The sequence below is a fragment of the Gorilla gorilla genome, chromosome 19, assembly GCF_029281585.2.
Source record: "Gorilla gorilla gorilla isolate KB3781 chromosome 19, NHGRI_mGorGor1-v2.1_pri, whole genome shotgun sequence".
Taxonomy (NCBI): domain Eukaryota; kingdom Metazoa; phylum Chordata; class Mammalia; order Primates; family Hominidae; genus Gorilla; species Gorilla gorilla.
The window spans coordinates 51,138,236-51,162,959 of record NC_073243.2 but is presented as its reverse complement, the minus strand read 5'-3'; the positions used below and the strand labels follow the sequence as shown (position 1 = coordinate 51,162,959).

At 37.2% G+C, this 24,724-nt stretch overlaps 1 protein-coding gene and 1 long non-coding RNA gene across 6 annotated transcripts in view; one reads left to right on the top strand and one right to left on the bottom strand.

Annotated features, from left to right (window-relative positions):
- LOC129528110 (uncharacterized) overlaps positions 1-8,383 on the top strand; it is a 28,674-nt gene extending 20,291 nt beyond the window's left edge. Inside the window, exons 2-3 of the long non-coding RNA XR_008673328.2 lie at positions 4,996-5,038; positions 7,973-8,383. This is a non-coding gene — a long non-coding RNA (uncharacterized lncRNA). The remainder of the gene's footprint in view (positions 1-4,995; positions 5,039-7,972) is intronic.
- PDE4D (phosphodiesterase 4D) overlaps positions 1-24,724 on the bottom strand; it is an 800,884-nt gene that overhangs the window by 85,055 nt on the left and 691,105 nt on the right. The gene's annotated exons all lie outside the window — the stretch shown is intronic.

Sequence of the window (24,724 nt, the reverse complement as noted above, 5' to 3'; positions counted from 1 at the left end):
GAACTGTGGAGGGTAGGAGCAGACCACCATGTATCCTAAGCATTTCATTGGCAAATGAACAGGAGAAGGACACCTTTCCATTTGGCCCTCATTTTCCTAGATCTTTCCTCCCTTCCTCTGTCAATCCCTCCTACATAGCCTATGTTCCCAAAGCACCTCTTGTATTATAATAATAATTATTATGATATCTGTCCTTAATCAAGAACTTATACTGGATTTTTAATGCCTTTAGGTCTTCCCCAAACTTCAGTTCATCTATTTGAAGTCCCTATAAAATCTACCTCCTTAGACTTGTCTGCCCCCATTATTCCCCTGTGGTTGACCTCACCTCCATCTCTATCTTTTGTCAGCAAGTTTCCTCAGAGTTCCCTCTCTGCATACTTGTTCATGCTGGGTTATTTGTTTTTGCCACTTGATCATCTAGACCTTTTTCCTTCTTTCCCTCCTTCTATTCAATTTCTGCCTTTCGCTGCTGTACAAAGGAGGGGCAGGGAGGCCCTCCAGGGTGGAGGGAATCAGTCTTGAGATAACTGAGAGATTCAGGGTGATGAGTCCCAAAGTTGAAGAGAATCCACATACTTCTTCTGTTTTTGTTTTACCTAGCAAGGAGCCTTTTCTATAGACAAAGTTGGGAAACCAGAGGTTATGACGTGATTCATCTTTGCCTACTTAAACTTTAGCTTGATTCATCACTTCTCAACAAATACTTGTTGAAGCCCACCAGTAATACGAGAAGCTTGGTATTCTATGAGGTGCTCAACTTCCAAAGCTTAGTTCAGAAGAATTCTGGCCTCAAGGCGTCTACCATCTAGAGGCAAACAACTAACAAATGAACAAATGCAGTGATTTCAAAAGAAATTAAGGTGTGCTGTGGTAGAGGCATGCACAGGTCAGAAAAGTTCAGAGGTTCCAGCCAGGCTTCTTGGGGAGGATATCCATGCCCACCTCCACCTGGTAGTTCATGATCAGAGTTTGCAAGCTTGGCTGGGATAGAGGGAATAGCGTGTGAACCACAGAAGGAGTGGATCTGGTGGCTCAGACACGGCAAGAACCAGCTCATGGCACTAGGCTGCAGGCACACCATGCACAAAACAGTCTTTTCTTTCCCCAGTTCTCCAAATTCTCTAAAGTGGAAGCCTAGGAGTGAGGGTAAGAAGGCGGTAGGAAGCTACAACCACTGGAGCAAAGGACGAAAGAAGGGGCTTGAGTGTCTAAAAGTGCAGAAACTCAACCGACTGGACGCTGAGACAATGTTTAAAAAGGAGTTTTTTTTTGTTTTGTTTTCTTGTGTTTTTTTTTTACTTTAAGTTCTGGGATACATGTGCAGAACGTGCAGCTTTATTACATAGGTATACATGTGCTATGGTGGTTTGCTGCACCTATCAACCCAAACTAGGTTTTAAGACCCGCATGCATTCGGTATTTGTACTAATGTTCTTCCTCCCCTTGCTCCCCCAACCCCCACCAGGCCCCGGTGTGTGATGTTCCCCTCCCTGTGTCCATGTGTTCTCATTGTTCAACTCCCACTTATGAGTGAGAACATGCAGTGTTTCGTTTTCTGTTCCTGTGTTAGTTTGCTGAGAATGATGGCTTCCAGCTTCATTCACGTCCCTGCAAAGGACATAAACTCATTCTTTTTTATGGCTGCATAGTACTCCATGGTGTATATGTGCCACATTAAAAATGACTTTTTAAAGTGGCAACTGTGGGAGGCAAAGGAGAAAAAACAGGAGCGGCCAGATAAGGGAGTGAAGAGAACCCAGCACTTTGAGAATTCCGTTACATTTTGCAGCTTGAATTCTTCACTTTTTGCTCCCATTATGTGCCTCTTTCTCCTCTCCATGAACTGGGCCCTGTGGACCCAGGATCCTGCTGTCTTTGCAGGGCAAAGAATGGTTAGAAATGAATTCATTAAGGTGAGAAACCATTGCTGGCATAATTCTCCTTCACGGAAAGCTGGCACTTAAATTTAACCTGTTTGGTTAGATCCAGCTCTGCCTCCCCCATTTCTTTCTGCAGAAACAAGGCTGGCAGATCCCTGTTCCTCTTAATCCTTGAATGGACCAAATGCTGGGTTATGCTGGGGCAGTGAGGGACCTTACAAACACTGAAATTTAAGAGAACAGTTTTTGGAGTAAGGCAGTCCTTGTTTCCAAATCTGAGCTTTGCCACTGACTAACTAGCTTGGCACCTTATAAAAGTGAATTAACCTAGCTTGTTTTCTAATTTATAAAATGGAGAAAGCAGTACCTACATCACAGTATGATTCTGAAAATTATTTAAATAGGACTATGTATGTAAAGCAGTGCCTGAAAAATAGCAAGTGGTCCTAAAGTCACTATGATGATGAATTTTATATGCAGGCACCTAGAGCATGTTAGGATTTTTGGGATCTTTCCCAGCTCACACTGAAGCTTCACTCTTCTCCAACAGTCTGTTATCCAATGCTGGATAACTGAGATAGTCTTCCCAGCATTTATCAATGTGGTTAGGAACAGTAATCCTGGAAAGCATTCTCAAATTATTTATCTAATTAAACAAGCAAACCTTTTTAACCCAGACATCCTAAATCTCTGTAGCTTGTCTTTGCTGATTTGGTCAGAATAGCTCAGATGGTAGGAAGGGCTTTCTGGGTAGAAAAAAATAAATTAGCAGTCTGGAAAACAAAAGATCTCTGGCTTAAAAGAGTCTCTAAAACAGCCTGATCAGCCTGTGTATTTTGCTATATTATCTAGCATTAGTAGGGGACTGGGAAAAATCCAGGGCTCCTTGTAGAGATAGAGACTGGCAAATATTATGTTTGATGCATGAGAACCAAATCAGAAGTTAACTCTTTAAGTTATTAAATCACTAAACAGTCTATCACAATTATGTGTTTATTACTAGACTGAATTTCTCTGGGGCTGGAACCATAATGAATTCATTTTTTGATCTCTGGTGCTAAACACTGGCTGTCATATACTAGGTATCCAATAAATGTTTGTTGAATTGAGCTGAAAAAGCATGAAACATTTCCCCTGTTAAGGCTTCTTTTCTATAATATTTCCAGAGTTTCTAATGCATCTGAGAATCATTAACTGGACTGTTAGAGGAATATGAATGTGGTTCAGGGAGCTACAAACTTCATGCTCTGAGATGTCACATGATTAGTGTAACTTTTGTGCCAGGGGAGAGAAATCCCTAAGAGAGTGACTGTTCTCCATACCCACCCACCCACAGTGTCCTATAGAGCCTTTCATTCTCCAGATACCTATAATGACTATCACATTGATTTGTTTACATATCTATTGCCTTGTCTTCCTTATAGGTACAGAGTCCGTACATCCTAATTGGCCTGGAACTTCCCAGGTCTATGCCTGTTATACCAGTGTAATTATGAATAGCATTGCCTTTCATTCTAAAAAGTGTTCTGGTTTGAATGCTAAATCATCTAGACACCCTACTTATGAGAGGGTTCACTGTACATCATTTAGTCTCCCAAGTCCCCTCCCCTTGGAAATCTGGGTACTACCCTCTACCGGGGGCTTTCCACTATGGAGGCAGCTCTCTCAATCACAGCATTCAGGAGGTGTAAGTCCACTCCCAACAGAACAGACACCTGTCTACAAAGAGACTCTTGGTGGAAGAAAAGAAAAATCACTTCCGTAAGTTTAAGTCTTCCTTTTAAACTTGGGTCTCTTTTGCACATAAGAAACAAAGAATCTCTAATAATTACATCCCTAAATGTACTGAAATCTAGAAGACATGCCCATTTGAAAACTCTAATCTAGTAATTAAAGCTTCTCAGGTTAAACTGCACCTTAATAATGTAGCTTATTTTGTCAAGATCAGTTAAGGCCCTGTAATGTGATTTGGAATAAATGGACAGACAGAAATTAAAATGTGCTGGACAAGGTAATCAGAAATCTCACTTCATTTAGTCAATAACAATGGCAATTCAGCGGGTTCCTTTTACTACTCGGATGTAATTGTGCTTGGCTTTAATTTCTTGTAATGATGGAACAAATTAAATTACTTCATACTTTTAGGAACATTTGGCTACATCATGTTTTGGCGCTTCCATAAACCCCACTGGAAATTAAATCAGCTCTGTGGTTGCTCATTCTCCCTCTTTAGTGCCATGTCTGCCTCCTGTCAGCAAAATGGTAATATTGTCTACCTTAATCCACCAGATGCAGTTGAGTTAAAAGAAATTACCTCTCCCACCTCTTTCCTTTCAAATCTCCCTATTTGTAGCTATCAAATTTTGGCATGCCTGCTGGAACACAGTCTTGTTAGAACAAGCACGGTAATTCTCTCATGAGACTTTAGGACTCTCTCTACGACAAGGTCAGAATGTACCTGTGATTCAAATTTAGATGAGGATATGAGTTGGTAAGAACATGAAGAGCATCAGACAGTTTTCAGGACACCCACTACTTTTATTTTGTGCTATCAGTTTTTCCTTTCCCAAATTGCAGGTGGAGATGCAATCTTTAACGCTGGAAATCTCTTGCTATATGCCATTAAAATTAATTAGTCTAGCACATTTTATCTTTAGGCCCTTACCTAGGGCAGGTAAAATATTCTAGCACAAAATAACACAACTTTCCTGAACCCCATAGCTACTAAGTTCATATGGTAAAAGATTATACTATACATTACATTGCAAATAGAGTGTTGTAGACTGATATTAAATATTTAAAATGTATGCAGTATTATTAATAGGCAACACTGTGGCAGAGACTGCTAAATGTCCCCTAATATTGATGCTTTTCTTCATCACTTGTTTTCAAATACCAGTTTTCATGTAAGCATGTGACTGCCCAAAATAGAGAAAATTCACAGCCTCCTTGGTTGCCAGGTGTTGCCATATAACTAAGTTTTGGTGAATGAGTTGGTAGTAGAAGTGTTATGTAGATATTATATGATGTGCTAGAAACTTCCCTTAAAAGAAATTTGTCATCTATCTTTTTATATGCCTGTATTTATTGTTTTCTCTTTCCTACTGGCTAGAATGTGAAGTTGATGGCTGGAGTCGGAGCAGCCATATTGGATGGTGAGTTGAATTTAGCAACAGAGGCTACACCTCACAGTGCAATAAGATGGAAAGAGCACGTGTCCTTGAAGACTGTACTGGATAGAGGTGCCATATTAACTTTGGACTGCCTACTTTCAGATTTTACATGAAGGAGAAATAGCTGTCTTCCTTAAGGCCACTTCTATTTTAAATCTCTCTATTTACTGCTGAATAAAATCTCAACTAATGCAAACACCAATAACAAAAATTCCTATTCACTCATGATATAGGATTATACCTTAGTCTTTTTTGTGTCATATATCTGTTCATTCACCATTTTTGCTTTGATGTTCAATAAACATCTCAAATTTAACGTATCTATAAAAATTTTTTAAATTTTACGTTCAGGGGTATATGTGCAGGTTAGTCATATAGGTAAATTGCATGTCATGGGGTGCTGGTGTACAGATTATTTCACACCGAGGTAATAAGCATAGTACCCCTACAGCTTAGTCTTAAGAAGAAGTATGTTCACATAGGAGGCTGAGACTTGGATGTTGGATGACTTTCTTCCAGCTTACTCTGATTTGAATAGATTGTGTGGTAGTAGATGGCTAAACTGCTTGCTCCAAAACTATCTGACAATGCTTTTTAGAAAGTCTGCCGAACAAAACTACAAGAATCACCCTGGAGCTTCCCTTAGGCTTCAGATATTTGTCTTCCCTGCCCTACTTGGAAATCATTCCAGCCTGGAAGTCATTGTGAGGAACCAAAAAATGGTCTCCTTACCATGAAGAATAACACTGTTTCCATTGTTGGGAGGCTCTCCTTCCTGAAGGCACTGTCCCTCACTCATTAGACACTTGAATAATAAGGATGTTCATATATTTATTGGTGTTGGTATCAGTTAGACAGTTGAATGATACAAATGTTCATATATTTCTTCTTATTCAATAGTCTCACAAGAACACTATTCTTGTAAAGTCATTAAAAACTGGAGGATCTTTTCATAATTATTTCCATGATTTGTCATCTAAAGCCAGTGTTCTCTCCTCCTGTCAATCTGATAGCTTTAAAGCTAAGTTCTGGTGGGTCCAAGTCATGCCTGAAAGGTTTATCAAATGACATACTGCAGTCATATGGTCGGAGCACAAACACCTCTGAATGTACAATATTTTAAAGCAAAACAGTTTATATGTAAGCTCTATGAGGTTACGGACCATGACTATCTTATTTATTACCAAATCCCCAGCTCCTAGAACAGTGCCCCTCAATATAAATCTGTCAAATGAATAAACGAAGAGTTTGCCTGCAGTAGTAAACTTGTTATTTGCACACACTCGAGGCCCACCTCTATGTGTACATTGTCAGTGAGTCAGCCTCGTGGATGACTCTGCAGGACTGTCTGTATAACATCCACCACAGTTACCAGGGGACCCAATTTTCATAAATTGCTCTAGCATCACACCCCCCTCTTACAGAGACTCTTCCTGTCCTTTCTAATCCCTGACACATTGTCATCCTCACTCAGATTCCCCAATAGATAGAAATGCTGTTAAATATACTTGGGTAGAGAGGGATAGGCATGCTCAAACTCCTTTTGGGAAAAAAAATTGCAACTGTCAGAAATGTGTTAGCTATCTTCACAGATTATAAAACATTATAAAAAATTATCTGTTCACAGCAGTGAAAGCCTGCATAGTTTTCTAAGATAACAAGTATAAAACGGCTATAAGTACCATGTTGAGTAGAGACCTACCACTGAAGTAGAGACCTCTATTCACTGAGTAGAGACCTACCACCGAAGTAGAGACCTTCACTGAAATAGTGAAGGGATGGTTGTGTTGCAGGGTCGGAATGATTACCCACTGGTTGACACTCCCTCCAGGACTAAAGGCAGCATCACCAGCGTCCACTCTGCTTCTCCACTGCTTACTGTTAAGGAGCAAGGCAATAGCATTATCTAAGTAGGAACTACTTCATTCTTTCAAAACCTGGAATCAGCTGATCAGAAGAAGAAAAACAGTATAAAAATACAGAAAGACAAGATTCTCTGGCTGTCCTAATGAATGCTAGCTAGCTATAATAGCATGGATAAGACATATAACCAAACATATAAGATCTATTAATTAAGGGGAATCTCTATTTATATTAACTCATCTATTTTCTCTAAAACCAGTATTTAGTTATCTCCCATACATTGGCATATTGTGTATATTTGCAGAATTCAAAATGTTACTGATGTGACTTTTTTCCCTCAGACATCTGAGCTATCCCTCAACTAATAGTTGAGCTGTTCCTCTGTAGCTCAGTATCTGAGTTAGAACTCGAAGTAAAAAGGTATAAATAAGTCATGCTATAAAATTCAAAGGCAATCAGATGTTTGAGACTATAGTTATACAGAAAAGTGTCCTTGTTCTTGGGAGGAATACATCGAGGAGTTTAGGGATAGAGGGCCATGATGTGTGCAGTTTTCTCTCAGGTGGTTCAGAGAAAAAAAGACAATGTGTGTGTATGTATATTTGTGTGTATGTGCACATAGAGTGATACTGCAAATGCGGTGGAATGTTTACAATGAGTGAATGCATGTGGTTTTTTTTTTTTTTTTGCACTACCCATGAAGCTTTCCAGTGTGTCTGAAATAACTTCCAGATAAAACTTTTTCTAAAGGCAATCAGAACAGTGGCAATGAATAATTCAATTATTTCATATTTGAGCTGTCTTTCCTGCCACCCCCACCCCCTATAACACTACATACATACATAGGCTCACATAAGTGACACTTACTATACTTTTTTGCCTATGTAGTGAGTATTGGCGAAGTACGTGAGTGGGAAATTCAGTCTTTTGCATTTAAGCTCTAAGTAATTCTAAGAGACCTTTTAGATAATGATTTGACTTTTAAGACAACAACTTTGAGGTTATAATATGATGTCATTTCATATAAACAGAACTGCCCTTTTGTCCTTTCAGATTTGATTGAAAATGGCCCATGGAGTACAACCACCTGGGAACATATCCTCGAGAAAGACAGTTGAGGCTTATTGCCTAAACCACAGGCTACTGAAAACTTGGCCAAAGGCGACTACTCTAAACTGGTGACTTCAAAAGTGCTGATGAATACAGTGAACCATGAAAGATGCATTATTTGTTTTGAACATTTTACTATGATTGATGACCCAGATTTGGCAAGTTAGTTCACTCCCAGTGGAGATGAAAGTTTCACTGCCTTCTTTCTTTCAACATTCTTGTTGAGACAGATTTCACTTTTATTGGCCAATGTACTAACAAATCACTTGCATTTGCAGCATAATGAATTCATTAGCAACACTGTGGATCAATGCTATACATAATATTCCTGAGTCAACATTAACTCTTAATTAAACTTCCTTATTATAATGCCTCTGGAAATTTTCCTTCAGGCTACTAAACTTCAAGCCAACAGTCTAAGTGTTAATCAGTAATCATGCTAGTAACTTTTTGAGATGGGTCAGGGCCAGGGCCAGGGTCAGTGATCCATCATGAATGGCAGGTTTAAAAATGGATATACGTGATCAAAAATACCCATAAGTTGACTCAAAGCATTCTAACCTTTGGGTTATTCTAACACTCAGTGTATCAGCCTTCTGAGCAAGCCAATTTTTTATTGCCTTAAAAAGTCTAAAAGAAAGATAAAAACAGAGATAATCAGTTTTGTTTGGCAATGGCAGGGGTGTGGGAAATGAAAAAGAAGAAAGTTAAAGATGAGTGAAAATAGGATAGTCTTGGCACTTTGGTATGAAATTGAAGTACTTATTTAAACTGATGAATACTGTACAGAAATATACAGAGAGCAGTGAGGGGCTAAGAACCTAATTCCAAGGTAACTACAAGGAAAAAATTATTGATCTGGATTGTGACCAGAATTCAAGAGTTTGACTGTTGTCATTGTTGCTGTTGTTATTAAGTTAAAAAAAATGAGAAAAAAAATATACTTTTTTCTAGTATACTTACCAGGAAAGGAAAGAGAGAAGGAGGGAGAGAAGGAGGGAGACATGGAGGGGGCAGAGGGAGAGACAGACAAAGACACTGACAAAGTCTGGAAAAAGACACAAAATCAGATTTAAGATCCCAAAATATGCTACATTTCTGCCCCCTTCAAAATATTAAACTTTGCTAAAATACACTGGAATTTTTTTTTATTGTTTATTTTTTAAATCAACTAGCAGACCAATTAGCCAAGATGATATTTTCATCCTTGGTACTCTTTCAGGTGAGCTCTGTGGGCTACCACCAGAAAGTCCTAGCCAACCAAGCTCTCACTGGGCCACTCTGTGCTAGCTAGACTACATAGCCTCCTAAAAAAGCACGCAGCCCTGATGCTGGTCCTGCCAAAGTGTGGTTTGCTGTCATGTCCTACAGGCTACCCGTTTCCCAGTGATTTATCATAATAAACCAAATGGGAATGAAATACCCAGAAATATGCCATAAATCTACTAGTGGTGAATTTTCAATATTCTGCACACCATGGTGATTTGTTAATTCAGTTGGATCTCTATTAATCCTCTCTAAAATGTCATTAAGCCATCTGTTTTGACTCGTTAATCAAACAACTTTTAAAAATGTATTTAGAGTATCAGTAACCCTTGAATTACTGCATCCATCAGTAATAATCCCCTCTCCAACTTTAGATTTATTTTTAAGCTCTAGCTTTTTTCCCCACCATTCCAACAAATAGCCAGACTTCCAAAAGTAAGAATCAATCACTTCAGTTGTAGAAATGTCCAGAGGGTGCCCTACTTTCGAAACAGGAAGTAAATTGATCCAGCAGTCCCACTTCTTGGTATATATCCAAGAGAACTGAAATCTGGATCTTAAAGAGATATTTTCACTGCAGCATATTCGTAATAGCTAAGATACAGAGGCAACCTAAATGTCCATCAACAGATGAATGGACAAAGGAAATGTGGCATATATATATATATATATATATATATATATATATATATATATATATATACACATACACACACACACACACACACACATATACAATGAAATATTATTCAGCCCTAAAAAAGGAAGGAAATCCTGTCATTTACAACAAGTTGGATGGAACTGGAGGACATCATGCTAAGTGGAATAAACCAGACACAGAAGGACAAATACTGCATGATCTCACTTACATGTATAATCCAAAATAGTCAAACTGATGGAAGCAGAAAGTAGAATGGTAGTTGCCGGAGGCTGGGGGAAGATGGGAATTGGTAGATGTGGTCAAGGGTTACAAAGTTTTAGTCTTGCAAAATACGTTCTGGAAAGCTGCTGTATAACATAAGTATACAATCAACAATACTATATTGTATACTTAGAAATTTGGTAAAAGGGTAGCTGTTATATTAAGTGTCCTTACCATGAAAGGAAAACAAAACAAAAAAACCCAAAAAGATGGGAGGAAACTTTTGGAGGCAATGAATAAGTTTATGGCATTGATTGTAATGGTGGTTTTAGGGTGTATACCTGTCTCCAAACATCTTGCAGAATAAACATATTAAATCTAAAGTTTCCTTGGGAAAGAAGATGAGAAAATAATTGTCAAGAGACTGTACACCAATAAAATAGTCAAGGAGTACAATGAAAACTTAAGAATGACTCACACTGTTTGACGATATCATTCACGTCGCCATTTGGAAGTTATTGAGACATTTCAACATAAGATTGTCCTTACGATCTATGATTTGGGACTCTCTTATAAGAAAGTCCATTCTATACTAATTTGTTTTGTTCCTTGGTAACTAGACCTTCTTTAATTGGATCTAAGAATTAATATTCCTATCTCATAAAGAAGACTAAAAGGATCCAAGTAGATGGAGTTTCAAAGGTGGTCCCCATTAAAGCATTTTTACCTCAAGCAAAGATGTCCCAGTTTTTCCTGCTTGCTTTTCAGATGCTGTTCTAAAAAAAATGTACCTTATTCCTTCTACTAAAAGAAAACCTATCAATTCATTGATTCATTGAACAAATATTTATTGAACATGTAGTATGTACTAAACACTGGGTAAAATTCCAGATATGCAAAGAGGAATAAGTCTCTGCCCTTAAGAAAACTCACAGTGTGGTCAAGCTAACAAACAATTCTAGAGCAACTGTGTGATAAGGGCTCCAACAGCACATGCAGGAACACAGAGAGAGGCACTCTTAGTCTTGAAGGGGCTTCCTACAGTGGGCAATTTTTGATGTGTCACAAAAGGAGGAGCTATTAGGGCACAAGAAGAGCAAGGGTGAAGTGCAGAAAGGAGTGAATAGATGGGGAGGGGACCCAGGCAAAGAGAATAACATCAGCAAAGGTGCAACTTCATGGGAACACAGTACATTTGGAAGCCTGCCCACAATTTGTTACAGCAGAATGCATGTGTGGGTGGAGATGAGGCTGCAGAGATGGGCTGGAGAGGATTATGAGAGATGGATGACTAGCAAAGGAAGTTGGTCATGTCCTTATGTGGTGGGGGACCATGGAAAGATTTTTATTTGTAAGACGTGATTTCTTCTTCATTCTGTGGCAAAAAGCAGATACTATAATCTGAATGTTTGTGTCCCTCCCCACATTCATATGCGATGAAACCTCATCACCAATGTGATGGTATTAGGAGGTGGGGCCTTTGGGAGATACTTAGGTCATGAGAGCACAGCCCTCATAAGGGGATTAGTGGCTTATAAAGGAGGCCCAAGAGAGCTGCCTTGCCCCTTCCGCCATGTGAGGACAAAGCCAGAGGCACTATCTATGACCCAGGAAATGAGCCCTCACAAAATACCAAGTCTACCACTGCCTTGACCTTGGACATTCTAGTCTCCAGAACTGTGAGAAATAAATTTATGTTGTTTATAAGCCACCCAGCTTATGATTTATTTATTTATTTATTTATTTTGAGACAGAGTTTTGCTCTGTCACTCGGGCTGGATTTCAGTGCCATGATCTCAGATCACTGCACCCTCTCCTTCCCAGGTGCAAGTGATTCTAGTGCCTTAGCCTCCTGAGTTGCTGGGATTACAGGTGCTTGTGACCACATTTGGCTGATTTTTTTGTATTTTTAGTAGAGATTAGGTTTCATCATGTTGCCCAGGCTGGTCTGAAACTCCTGACTTCAAGTGATCTGCCCACCTCGGCCTCCCAAAGTGCTGGGATTACAGGCATGAGCCACTGTGCCTGGCTATGATATTTTGTTATAGCAGCTTGAATGGACTAAGACAGAAGGAAAAATAGGTCTTCCTGGAGCGTGAGCTGAAAGACAGAAAATAGCCACAGGTTTCTAAAGAGAGAGAAAGATATATGTTTGACAATATGTTTCAATTAGTACTTTTTTTGAAATGCACTGTTACCATATACCTTATTCCATTTCTAATCTATATGATGGCATTTAAATATTGACTAGGTTTCTGATACAGTTTTTGGAGTCTGAATGTCACTGCATGGATGAATAAACCAAACAGATTGGATTCATATGGGTTTGCCAAATGACAAATTTTTTTCCATGTAAGATTAGAGGAAAAACTGATTTCACCCAATTTCCTGCCTTATTTATATTAGAACTGAAGTCAATGCTGTTATCCCTTTGCATGTTCTTTTGTATTTAAAATCTGATATAGAATTGTGCTGTTACAGAAGAAATAATTTAATGCATTCTGCCCTCTTATTTCTCATGAGTTTTCATTTAAAAGAAAACAAAATGAAAAAGGACATGGACTTTTCTTTATTTCTAGACTTTATAAACTTTTTAGTTATCAAATAAACACACATATTAATTAAGTAGGTAAAATATTGCATACATTAAAAGGTACTTGGAGACTCATATGTTGTCAGTTTTTCATGACTCAAAATTTATGAAAAGCCATCTAAGACTATCGTAATGAAGTTCAATTGTAGATCTTGAAGTGACAAAACATGAACCACATTGACTTGAGGTCCAGGGCTTAAAACTGCCTACTTGAGCTCTAGGTTAAAAGCATGTGTGAAATGCAAAGTCTGACATCTGTACAGCTGACTATTGTGAAGTCTCAGTATCATTGTTCATAAGTAAAGCTTGCCCCTAAGCCATACCACAAGCATTCCCAGAGGATATAGATTTCATTTGGTTTAACATGATTGTTGATATTGGTAGTGTATTTCACGTGAACTTGTGAAATCATTGTCTATACAGACAATTGAGACACTAAAACATTTTTTTTAAGTATTTTTTGTTAGGGGCTAGATCTGAGGTTTTTTATTCATTTGTTCTTTTGTTCACTCATTTGTTAGTTCAGTTATTTACTCAAAAATGTATATTGAGCAATTCCTATATGGCAGACGCTGACAGATGCTGGATTCAGTGATGAGCAAAGCATTCGTGGTTTCTATGCCCAAGGATCCTATCCCGTGGAGTGTAGAGTCAAGCAAAGAATGTCAACAACAAATGAAAATTTTAATCTTATTAATGTTATATGCAAAAATGTAACACCTCCAAAAAAGACAATTTATTTCCTATTAAGGAATGAAGACAGTCCACTGAGGAAGATAAACGTGTAAGCAAATGTAATGCAAAATAATCAATAGGTAATGTAGTTTTTGAAAAAGAAGGGGCTTTAAGCAGGAAGTCCTGGGTTTGGACTTGGGTTTCAAATCTAGCTATGTACTCTTGGGCCACATACCCAAGTCTTGTAGGTCTCAGTTTCCTCCTTTTTAAAGTTAGCCTAAAACTACCTCGCTCATCTAATGGTGTGAGAATTAGGTAAACAGCCAGGTAGCTCATCAAACTGTAATTATTATAATTGTTATTTTTTTGAGTCATGAAAGTTTTCACACTGAAGGGAACATTTCAACTTGACCTGGAAGAGTAAGTAGTTTATCAGGCAGAAAGAATTTGTTAGGGTATTCCAGAGAGAAGGAACAAAATGTGCAAATTCAAGTAGTCAGAATCAAAATGGTTTCTTAAAGGAATGGCAAAGAGATCAGTGCAGTTGGAGCCTAATGTTATCTAAATAATCCGTTAGACCTTTTCTTTAACTGATAAAATAAAGCAAGCATTCCAAAAATCAATTTAAATCCATCTTCCTCCTTATACCTCTCCATTCCCCATACCATGGAAACACAGTTTTACCTCTTTTACAATGAGTTGTCAGTGTGAAGAGACTTGGTTCATTAAGATTAGCAAACTTTACAGCATTGAACAAAAGATAAAGAAAAGTTTACAGCAAATATGTTCCATTTGAAAGCATCTCCAGCAGGTTCAGAAGATGCAATGAAAAGACTAAAACTTGATATAGGGATATTTCAGTGGTGCTCGTACCAGCATCCTAACATTTTGTTCTACCTTAGTAAAATCTATCCCTTATTACTCATCCTATCTGTAGACTCTCTTATGGAACAAGAAGCTTTTTTTTTTTTTTTTCCTAATCCAGTGGGGAAGCCTCTCCTTCCCTGGGTGATTCCTGAGCAACCAGGAAAACAGCAGTCACAGTCAACACAGCTAGTACTTGCAGAAAATCTCTCTTCTGTGATGCTCTGAATGACTCACAGTTCCAGATGGCCTTGTCAGCCTTTATCCACATTCCACTCTTGGCACCATTAACCTGGTCTAGTGTGGTTGCAACAAATAACTTTTCTTGTTATGAGGACCAGTGTTTTGAAAAATTTAAAATGTTATAAAATTAAAATGTTTATATTTGGAAATTATTTCCAAATATAAAAGGAGCCTGTCTTCATTATAGATTATTTGGAAAAAACGCAGAGGGGTGCAAAAGAAAAATGGAAACAAGCCATCTTTTTTTTACCCATAATTCTACCACTCAGAGATAACTACTGTGAACATTTTGATGTATTTATCTCCAGTCTTTCTAGAAGGTAGATCACTGTAAGAGATTTCTGAAGCAGAATTACTAAGTCAGAAGGAATAAACATTTTTATACCTCTTAATGTGTATTGCCAGATAGTTTTTGAGAAATATTACAGCAATTTCTACTTTTAGAAGTACTGCTTGAGAGTGATGTTACATGGTATTCTCACTAACACATATACAATGTTACAAATATGTCAAAAAATAAAACTTAGCAACTATGTTATCTCCTTGTTTCAATTTGAACTTATTACAAGAGTGATCAATTTTTAAATTTAAATGTTATTTTTAGCAAAGTTATAGATGCAAATAGTTTAGAGAACTAAGTAGTACCACAAGGATTAAAAAAAGAAATCTCCTGCAGTGCATCCCCCACCCACAATACATACATGTATCTTCCACTCCCCAGAGGGTACCCATTTTCAAATATTTTAGCTGATTCATTTGCTATACTCCACTCTATCTCTAAATGATGTAACTTTACAGTTACTTCTTAATAGTTCATTTTTTTGGGCATTGCTTATTGATACTTCATAGCAGAAGATAAGGATTTACCTTTGCAACACTTCACACTTCTCATCACCTATCCTTCTAATATATTATAGTTTTACTTAGATTGATAGTCATTGTGTTTCCATGAGCAGAACCAAAGAAAAACTATAAGCAGCTAAACTATGTAACATACCCTGATTACCTTTTTTCTCTTTGTTTTCCTTGTTGAAAATTCTTGTCTTTTGTTAGTTTCGCTGTTCCCTTAGATGTCCATATATACTTATCACTAATTCAATCTCAAACTTTTCCCATATTACAAAAATCTAAGTATGGCTCAAACACATCAAGAATTTTATTAAATTCATCTTCTTGAAGAAATCTCATCTAGAGGCCTCTTTGACCTGGATTGGTTATTCTCTATGTCTCTTGCTCAGCTGTCACTTTGGGATGTTCTTTCCTTATTATCCCAAGGGTAATGTTTTTAGAGTTTATTCCCTTGTTTTGGTGAGCACGTTTTCCAGTAGCTTCCTGAGTCAGTATGCGTCAGAGATACATTTTTTAAAGGCTCGCACCTCAGAAATAATCTTTATTCCATGCTCACTCTTGATCAATAGTTTGGTTGAGTATAGAATTCTTGGTTGAGAATCATTTTCCTTCGGAATTTAAAAGGCATCACTTCATTCTTTTCTAGGTTTCAAAACGAATCTTCAGAAGTCTGATGCCCTTTTGATTTTTGATCCTTCTATACGATATGATAATGATCCTTAGAACAAGTCACAAGTCTCTTTTTTAATACTTTATATTATGCTAAATGCTCCAATTAATGAGTTCTGGAAATTTTTCTTCAATTTTGTCCTCCTGCAGTTATCTCTTTTTTCTAGAATTTCTGATTTTAGATGTTAGATTTCCTGAACTGGTCCTCTCATTTCCCACTTTTTCTTCTGTCTTTTCTACCTTTTTGTATTTTTGCTCCATTTCCGTAGAGATGTCCTCAATTTACCTTTCAACCCTTCTATTGAGTTTTTAACTTATTCTATCATGTTTTTACTTTCCAAGAGCTCTTTTCCTATTCTCTGAGTGTTTTTTTTTTCCATAGCATCTGCTTTTGTTTCGTGGAAGCAATGTTAATATTTATGAATACAATATCAAGTGTATTTCTTCTCCTCTCTCTGATGATACTTTATAAGTTACCTTCTTCCTGCAATATCTGTACTTTTTTTCTTCCTTTTTTTTTTTTTTTTTTTTTTTTGAGATGGAGTCTCACTCTGTCACCCAGGCTGGAGTGCAGTGGGACCATGTTGGCTCACTGCAACCTCCATCTCCTGGGTTCAAGCAATTCTCCTGCCTCAGCCTCCAGAATAGCTGGGATTACAGTCGCCCACTACCACGCCCAGCTAATTTTTTTATATTTTTAGTAGAGACGGGGTTTCACCATATTGGCCAGGCTGGTCTCGAACTCCTGACCTAAGGTAATCCACCCACCTTGGCCTCCTGAAGTGTTGGGATTACAGGCGTGAGCCACCGCGCCCGGCCAACATCTGTACTTCTTTGAAGTTGGTCTTTTTCCATTTGTTTTGGTTTCTTTCATTTACTTTTTGTAAGTATTTGATAAATCTTATCTGTCTACTCATATTTAAGGCTAGAGTACTAAAAATCAGATTGGAAGCTCTGTTTGCATAGGTAAGATTTGTCAACTACATCCACTTTTTGATGATCCAACTGAACAGTTTCATTCAGAAATACCTTGCACCATTATCTTTGGGTTTTTTCTCTTGGGTTGGTGAATTCTCCAAAGGTTATATCAATCTCCTGTCCAGAAGGCTTAAGCATAGTTGGAAGCTGACTAGGGGAAGATGGTTGGGACTTTCAACCTTCAGAATTCATTCAACAAATATTTGAGCATCTATATTTGGCAGCCTCTATTCTAGCCACCGGAGACACAGTGGTAAACAGAATTTAAAAAGCCTTGTGTTATCATGAACACAAATATGTAAGTGTTTATTTAATCCCTCTGTTTTCAGAATGGCACTCAGTCTTCAACCTGCCTAGGTTCCCCTTGTCTAGGGACGGTTTACATTCATCAGGAAATGAACGTCCAGTATTTTGCTGGGATATAGAAGGGAAAGCCACATAGCTCCACAGAGCATAAGATGAGACCTGCAGGTCTAACTGTTCCTTCAATAGTGTTAGTCTTTACTCCATTTTTCTTAGGTGCTAGATATGGCTGCTTTCTGAGTCTTTTGGTTGTTCTTCACTATTCATGGGAATACTCTTTGACTTTCCCTAATGCTAGCACAGGATTCTGCTGTAACTATCTACTACGGCAGTTACCCCTTGTATACTTGTTTTTCAGCTTCCAAAATTTTGTTGCTGTTATCTCCCTTCCCACTTTCTTTGTCCTTGTCATTTATGCCTATAAACATCCATTGATGGTTTTCTGAAGGCAGAGGAGTTAAATGGATATGTTAATTACTATAGATGTAATCAGAGGTCTTCATGTTGTTTTTTTGTTTTCTGTTTTACTATTCGAACTTGGCATTTATAGATCTTCTTTGTGAGTAGTCTGAATTTGTCTTTAATGATTTAACATTGAAACAGTATTTTCCTTACTTATTTGCATAAGCTCTTTCTTTGTTCGTGTATTAGCCATTGACCTGCAATATCTTTTAGGATGACTGATTCTGAAGCCTGCTGACTGAGTTGCTTGTGGTTCCTGTCATTTAGAATGTACGCAGGTCATGAATCGCTTAGATGGAACAGATGGAATGAAACTTGCTCTAAATATCTTACCAAAATAAATACATTTAAATAATGTAAAGAAAAATCTTCAATCACTAGGCTTTGAACTTATAACAGAAAGATATCTGCTTTTAACTATATTAATTCAACAAACTTTATTGAACAGTTGGTAAGTATGAAGCATCATCTCTCTGAGAACACAAATACCAAGGAACTGAGTCCCATCCTTACAGGATTCTCAGGAGTAAATGGGTCAATACATAGTTATAAAATGATGAGGGCTGATCTATAGCAGAAGTACAAAGCTGAGAACAACTCACTTGACCTGCTAAGTCGGGGAATTCAGGAAGGGTTCAGATCTAAAGAGCGGACATTTGAGGTGGGTCTTGAAATATGAGCACAGTGATGGTTTTACCAGGCTGCAAAGGTGACAAAGTGCATTCCAGGCTGATAAAAGAGGACATGCAAAATATGGCAGATACAAAAATGTGTATTTAAGGAAGAATGAGAAGTTTCTGGAAGTTGCTGAAGATACAGAAAATAAAGCGGGGGGTGGGGGGGGGGGCCGGGTGGTTGGAGATGAGGAGGAGATGGTAGGCTTGATTCAAATTATGGACATGTATTTATAATGCACCAACTTGTGAAGACACTGTTGTTCCCTACCCAGCAGCCACTAGAATTTGTTCAGGTGTCAAGCGGTTGGTGCTTCAAGGGAGATCAGGCCCCTTCCAGGACCAGGATGAACCATGATTACTTCCCAGCCAATTTCATAGCATTTCTCTTGCCAATGAATGGCTTAGATATAAGCATATGATGAATTTGTTTCTAATACAGATCTGAGAAAGAAATCTGTTAAGGAACTTCTGGTAAAGTTTTTATCTTTCTTAAAAAGTGACAGAAGAAAAGGAAGTTGTATAAATATACTTAGAGCTGCTGTAGTCATCTTGAGACCATAAGAGGATAAAACTGAGATCAAAAACTACAGTGCTGAGGATGAGTGACTGGAAAGAAGGAAAGAATCTGGATTCTTGATGCATGTTTGTACTACTAGAATCATTCTATCACTATCTTCTTATTATATAATTCAATAAATCTCTTATTATTTAAGCTATTTTAAATGAAGCCTTCTGTTATATGCAACCTAAACAAATATACTGATTCAAGCTCCCAGCAAATTCTGTCACACATAATTCAAGGAATGTTTGTTAATAACTTCATACTATTATATGGGGAATAAATGATTAGTCAAGAAAGACTTTCTGTTTTGAAAAATTCTGCAAAGATGATAATAGAGTATGTAGATTTATTGTCATGGCTAATATACATCTACATATAACATGAATGACCTTGGAGTAGTAATAAAAGGGCAGAGTAATAACTTGTGCAGAGCCCTAGACTAGAAAAGTTGAAAATATAAAATGGAGGAAAAAGTGAGTTATGAGATTCAGTAATATGAAAGTATAAGAAATAAAAGAATCCAAAAGCCATAGAAGGTTGAAACTGAAAAGAATTTTAGAAAGCATCTAGGCCAGGTGTGGTGGCTCACACCTGTAATCCTAGCACTTTGGGAGGCCGAAGCAGGCAGATTGCTTGAGGCCAGGAGTTCCAGAGCAGCCTGGCCAACATGGTGAAACCTCGTCTCTACTAAAATACAAAAACATAACTAGGCATGGTGGTGCATGCCTGTAATCCCAGCTACTTGGGTGGCTGAGGTGGAAGGATTGCTTCAACCTAGGGAGGCAGAGGTTGTAGTGAGCCAAGATCGTACCACTTCAATCCAGCCTGGGTGACAGAGTGAGACACTGTTTCAAAAAATAAAAAGAGAGTCTAGCCTAAACCCCTTAATTATACAGATTAAAAACCAGTCCTGGAGAAATTGGAAGTCCTCAAAGAGTTTACCATTAATGGTGGAACCAGGACTTCCACACAATGTTCTGACTTCCTTTAGAGCACTTTTTATTATATCATATAGTTCCTTACTTCTCACTATTAATAGAGATTATTTTACTAAGAGTAAGTATAATAAGAGCTGATCAGAAGACGTGAGAGACGTAATGGAGTTTCAATTCTAATTTGCTAATGGCTCCTTGAAATGCTTTGTTGAGAAGGAGTAAAAAGCTTACAAAACACACATACACACACACACACACACACACAATTTCTTAATTATGTCTACCATGGGCATGGGATGGTAGGAATGCCATGTAACTAGTTTCCATGGATGGAAACCACCTAATGGGAAATAGAGAAAAAGAAAAAGAAAAGAAATTGGGTGTAATTTTTCAGCTCGTTTTGGCTTAGATTACATGATGAAATTTATTTCTTTGAAAAACTCATTTGATTTTGAATTAGATTATATGGAACTTCTCCTTTGTTAATGTTAATTTCTTGTCTTGTTTTAGTTTGCTTTTCTGAGCAGTAGATATCCTCCCAATTGGAGATTCCACAAAATTACTACTTAGTCATCTTGGTTCCTTTCAAGTAGAAAAGTTTCTTTTAAATACTTCAAATCATTGGTACGCACATTTGTTGCAAAAAAAAAAAAAAAAAAAACTCATTCTGGAAAATGTTGTTTATTTTATTATCCAAAAAATAGGTATTTATTAATATACTGCATTTCTTTTAAATAAAATAAATTACAGATTTTCTTCCAGCATCCACTTATTTGGAATTGGGTACATATGAAGAAAAGACTTCTTATAATATGGAATTATTTCAAAAGCTATTATTACTTCTTATAAATATAAAGCATACAAGAAATTCTCACCATTTTCTAAGATTTACATTAGAAAGATATAAGTATTGTCTTTTAGAATACTGTTTTTATTTTTCTAAATATTCCTTATAACTTACTTATTAATTTTATCCTTTCTTTGTTATAAATATCCATTTTTTTTTAAAGACCCATACTATCTTTTCCTATGCAATTTAACCTAACATATTTTCTGTAAATGAGGTTATTTAGTTATCCATTTTTCTACCTCCTGTTGCTTGGCAGTCCTCAAAACCATTGCAGATCTTTCTAGAGAGCAGTTTTTAAGAACAGTGCTTTACTTTTCAACTCTTGATCAACCTGATGAGAATTCTTTGAATAAACCGGAAGGAAGGCTAAAGAGACAAAAGAATACTACAGTTTCCTTAAAGTTAATGAGCCAGAATCCTTTGGCCCACTTTGGCAATGAACAATGTGAATAAAATGGCCATTCTCACATCAGTAATTTACATTTTATACAATGTGTACTTTACACTGATATTTACAAAGAGGAAAAACAACAGTTTTTTTACATGTAAGAGGAGCTCCTTGGCAGATAAAACAAAAACTTACTCCCATTAGTACAACACTGGAGTTTAAATCTAGAGAACAAGTACTTCAGAACCTAGTAGAAAAAGTCCCTGATTTGTACTTTGTATGAACAATTAGGTTTGAGAATATTGCTATATAGTCACAGAAAATACTGGCCATTATACTACGTGAAGTCTTCAGCGACAAAGAGAGAAACAGAAAAAATAGTTAATGCCATAACAATGAAAATGTGGAATGTGAGGAACGCCCAGTGACCGTAAATATCTACCTTTATAAGCCTGACAATTTGTATACAGTTCATGCAATTAACAAGTGTGATAAATATGATTATTACTCTCAAGTTGAAATCAATTTTCTTGGCTAAAAGCAAAGAATTGTTATTGAGCAGATGGGATTACTTTTCTTTGCCAATTTATCTTCATAAAACTCAATCAATGCCTTGCCTTAAAAATGTCAAATAACTCAGATTTCAGGATAATACATACAAACTAATCTCTTCTGCCTGTCTCTACCTGATCACTCCCTACTTCAAAAGCTCCAACAACATAGTATAATTGACACAAATCAAAGCAAAAACTATTTTTCTCACTGCTACATGGTCTTATCAATAATCCAGTATTTCAATATCTAATAAAAGATATCACAATTCAAAGCAGTAATGTGCCCCAAGCTACCGATCCACAACATATATATTGATATCTATAAATATATGGATATAACTTGTTATCTACTAAATAAGTTTCTTCGCAGTGTGGTGTTAATAGCCAGAATTTTAAATACATAAAAACTTGGGTTCAAATCCTAACTCTGCCACTTAAATGCTATATGACAATTGGCCAAGTTACTTAACCTCTCTCTGGTCTCAAGTTTCTTGTCTGTAAAGCTGTAATAGCTTTTAGAGTGCACTTCTGAATATTAAAAAGGCATTATACTCTTAGCATAATGTCTACATAGAGTAAATATTTAACAACAAAATAACAAATATTAGGTGTGTTATTGGAGAATTGGAGTTTTAAATAAAGGAGTTGTCCCTAAGGTACATTCAATTTAACTATGATATTTAGAACTTCAATTTTTCACATTATTTTTCCAGGAAAACATTTCACTCTTATTTCTCCATAATTTGTTTTGAATTGTAAAAGAGATTTGCAAGCGGCTGAAGCAGTTACACTATACTGTATATCTGCAGGATGGGCAACTGATTTTTTTTTCTTCTTCTTTTTTTTTTTTTTTTTTTTTGAGACAGAGTCTCACTCTGTTGCCCAGACTGGAGTGCAGTGGTGTGATCTCGCTGCAACCTCTGCCTCCCAGGTTCTAGGGATTCTCTGCATCAGCCCCCTGAGTAGCTGGGACTGCAGGCACACGCCACCACGCCTGGCTAATTTTTGTATTGATTTTCAAGATTTGTCAAGAGCTCCTAATATTTTCTTTTCTCAAACACATCTTAGGACTACCATGCATATCAGTCAGTCAGCTACTCTGGAGGTCTGCTGCAAGGATACACACCTTCCATTCCCACCCATCAGATACTTGTCTCCTTTCTCCCCCACTCCAAGACAGCAACCTTCCAGCTCTAGATAAAAAGAGCTAGTCTTTCTTGCGTAAGAACAACAAAGACAAAAACCATTTTGGTAGTGTATACTGCAGATTTTAACCAAAACTTCTCTGAAGACCTCTGATTTCCTAAAAAACCTCTTCGTCCCAGTGCAGTTGCTCTTTCCTAAATGAGCAACCGCACATCTGGTCAAATTTGGTGAATATTCTGTGCTCCAGAAACAACTGATTCCATCCCCTTTAATCTCTTCTTCTCTTATATCCATCTCCCTGCTTGTTGTTTCTCTCCATGTTTACAACTAGTTCATTGATTTAAAAACCAATGTAATACACAAGGAAGTATGCACGACAATGTTTAGTGTAGTATGGTTTGCAATATTAAAAAAGGCCATCAGTAAGAAAATAGTTAAAGGACAAACTTGATATACATACTATGCTGCAATTTAAGAAAACTGGTATAGATTTATACGTACTAAAATAAAATAATCTCCAAAACATAGTAAGTGCAAAGATCAATCATAGAATAACATCTGTAGTATATCACTTTTGATTTTTAAAAATTACCCCTAATTCTAAATGTTCATATATATAAATATTCAGTTAAAAATTCTGAAAAGATACTGCTATGGTTTGAATGTTTGCTCCATCCAAAACTCAGGCTGAAGTTTAATTGCCATTGTAACAGTATTAAGAGGTAGGACTCTTTTTTTTTTTTTTTTGGTGACAGGGTCTCACTTCAACACCCAGGTTAGAGTGCAGTGGCATGATCATAGCTCACTGTGGCCTCAGCTTCCCAAGCTCAGGTGATTCTCCCACCTCAGCTTCCAGAGTAGCTGGAACTACAGGCACATGCCACCATGCCCAGCTATTTTGTTGTATTTTTTTGTATTGATAGGGTTTCTTCATGTTGCTCAGGCACGTTGGTCTCGAACTCCCTACCTCAAGTGATCCACCCACCTCAGCCTCCCAAAGTGCTGAGATTACAGGTGTGAGCCACCACATCCAGCAAGAGTTGGGACTTCTCAGAGGTGTTAGGTCATGTGAGCTTTGCCCTGATGTAAGGGTTAATCCTGTTATCACTGGAGCAGGTTTGTTATAAAAGAGTGAGAAGTTTGGTCCCCTTTCCTCTCTCTCTCCCGATCTGTCTATCTCTCTCCCTTTTGCTTTCTGCCATGTGGTGATGCAACAAAAGGACCCTTAACAGATGCCAGCACCTTGATTTTAGATTTCCCAGCCTCCAGAACTGTGAGCCAATAAATTTCAGCTCATGATAAATTACCTAGTCTCAAGTATTCTGTTAGAGCAGCACAAAATGGATTAAGGCAAATATACACCATATTGTATCCATCACTAAGTGGATACTTTCAAGAAAGACAGCAAGACTAAGGAGCATGAAAAAGGACTTTCTCATATTCTGAATTTTAAAAATATTTTATGACATGAATATATTTATCTATTACCTATGTAATAAAACTAGACATTAAGAGAAAAATCTCATGGTAGAAATCTTAGGAAATAGAGAAAAATTAGAGAAAATTAAGAAAAAACATGCATAATTTCACAAACCAATGGTAACCACTGTAAAAAATTGTTATTTCATTCTAATACATTTCTACATACATATGCACACAGTGCATTTTTGAAAACATAACTGAGTCTTTTCTAATTGACCTCTTACTCTAAAAAATTTGAAATAGCCAAAAAAAATTTTTGATTCCTATAAAGAGATAGCACTAGAGGTGGAAGTGATGGCTCACACCTGTAATCCCTACACTTTGCATGACTGAGGCC